The sequence below is a fragment of the Desmodus rotundus genome, chromosome 10 (assembly GCF_022682495.2).
Source record: "Desmodus rotundus isolate HL8 chromosome 10, HLdesRot8A.1, whole genome shotgun sequence".
Taxonomy (NCBI): Eukaryota; Metazoa; Chordata; class Mammalia; order Chiroptera; family Phyllostomidae; genus Desmodus; species Desmodus rotundus.
This window is the reverse complement of record NC_071396.1, coordinates 75,370,573-75,372,938: the sequence shown is the minus strand read 5'-3', so window position 1 is coordinate 75,372,938 and position 2,366 is coordinate 75,370,573. Positions and strand designations below refer to the sequence as shown.

General features: G+C 44.6%; 1 non-coding gene across 1 annotated transcript; it reads right to left on the bottom strand.

Moving 5' to 3' along the window:
• Nucleotides 1–1,022: 1,022 nt before the first annotated feature.
• LOC112323082 (U6 spliceosomal RNA) lies at nt 1,023–1,129 on the bottom strand. Its single transcript, XR_002976710.2, has one exon. It is a non-coding gene; the product is annotated as a U6 spliceosomal RNA (small nuclear RNA).
• Between the last annotated feature and the right edge of the window lie 1,237 nt (nt 1,130–2,366).

The following is a 2,366-nucleotide window of genomic DNA, read 5'->3' as shown; positions in this document are numbered from 1 at the left end:
TTCTTTCTTTGGTCCTCCAAAAAAGTCTCAGAATTTCTAGCATCAATCATCATTATATTATCAACAACTATCACTTGCTGATTTTCACAAATGACCTTTGAAGGGGCTTTAAAGAGAAGTAAGATAAAGTCCCTGCTTTTATAGAGCTTCAGTCTGGATAATATGATCTGAGATTAAGGGGAACATTTATAATGAGAAGACGAAGAAGTTATTGAACCAAGTGTTCAGTGCTTCATTTCTTTGTCTTTTCTAGTCCTCACATTAAACCCACCACCCATTTCACAGATGAGGAGACTGAGACTGGCTTGAAGGTCACAGAGCTTGAGTGACAGCACACGTGCCCTGCACTCCAAAGCCCAGGCACTGAAGTACTACCACCCACGGGAGAATGGATTGGGAGAGTGGGAATGTCCGCGAAAAAGGAATAATAAGGGCTCTCTCCTCAAGGAGGAGAGTTAGTAACTCTACCATTTTATAGTTATTATAATAATTATTCAGTCTCATACCCCAGAAAAGCCCCTTTTCACAATACTCTTTCAAGTTAATTAATGTGCCCTTTGTCTATACAGGTTCATCAAAGATATTTTTTAAATTTCTTACTATTAATTAATTTATTGAATATTTACAACATTTCTGAGTACCAAGCACACTTCTAATCACACAGTCCTTACAATAACGCAAAGAGGGAGGTACTGTTACTATTCCCATTTCCCAGATGAAGAAACTGAGACACAGAGAGGGTAGACACCTTGCCCAAAGTTACACAGCTACTAAGTTGTGATCCCAGATTCAAACCCAGGCAGTCAGGCTCTGAGTCCAGACTTGAATCACTAAACAACGTTGCTTCGTACACACAGCTCCGCTGCCTGGGACATGTTAGATGCTAACTCACGCCAGTGGCCAATCAAGCTGCTTCGCTTTGCAGAGTTGTGTCGAGTTGCGGCATTGCCTGTGAAAGTGGCACACAAGAGCTGTTTCCTAATGGATCTCACTCCTGCTGCTGCTTCCTCCGCGGCCTCTTACAGACTTTGGAACACTTCATGAATTTGCAAGCCATCCTTGCGCAGGGGCCATGCTAATCTTCCTTGTATCGTTCCACTTTTAGTCTATGTGCTGCTGATGCAAGCAGAAGGGATTAGTCAAAGCCTGTGTATGAATGACTCATGGACATGGACAATGGAGACGGGACTGACTGTGGGGGAGAGGGATGGGCTGGGTGCAGGGAAGCAAAAGCGAAAAAATTGGGACAACTGTAATAGAATAAACAATAAAAAAATGAAGTGGAGGAAAAAAAGATTTGGGGTGTCCACTTGGTTCCTTCTTTTTAGAGCTTGTTTGGAGGTTCTAGCAGGAAAGTGCAGCTACTCATATTATACCCTTGACCAAAGACCAGTCCTCTCCTCTTCGGAAGGGCGTCCTCCCCTTCCTCTTGGGAAGGTCGTCCTCTTCCACCGAGGACCGAGCGTGCAGCTTCAGGACGGACGCACATGGATCGGTGAGGGAGGAAGGGGACACCTGCCTTGGCAGCCAGATCAGCCGAATCAACCCTGGCAATCCATGGAGTGACGAATGTCACAGCCAGATCACTATCACATCCGGTTCCTTTTTTCTAAAGACATATTTACTCAGTGTCATGATCAGACTATTACATTTAGCAATCAACAGCATGAGTACAAAAAAAACCCACATTAAAACCCTTTGTTAGAATGCTTTACACTTTCCACAAAACAGAAACTAAAGAACCTGTTATACAATTAGTTACAAATACAGTCCTTGTTCTTTGTGCCCATATACATGTGTCTTGCCTAAAACACGTCTTCTTTGTAGCAGCGAGGCTTGGCCACCACTGTGCTTGGCTGAGTTCATAAACCTGTGGTAACCTGTAGCTTCTCTGTCACTTCTCTGGCTCTCCTCTCCTGCTGTGCATTGTTTCCTGGCAGTAATTAAATCCTTCTGCCACTGCCACAGCTACCACCGCTGCTGGAACCACCACAGACATCTCGGTTTCATGGTTTGGCAAAGTATTGGCCTCCACCACCGTAGGGGCCAGGGCTTCTGCCTCCAAAGTTTCCTCCTCTCATGTGTCCAAAATGTGAAGATTGATTGTTGTAACTGCAAGAATCATTATAGCTCCAAAATTGCTTCCACCATTACCAAATCCATTAGAGCCATCCCCACTGCCACCATATCCATCACCACCACAGCTGCCACCAAAACCACCTTCACCACTGAAGTTCTCTCCATGGCCAAGGTTTTCATGCCCAACAAAACCACCTCCACGACCATCTCCAGAGTTTCCAGAACAACATCAACCTCTTTGGCTGGATGAAGCACTTGCTTAGCCATCTCTTGCTTAGATAAGGTTT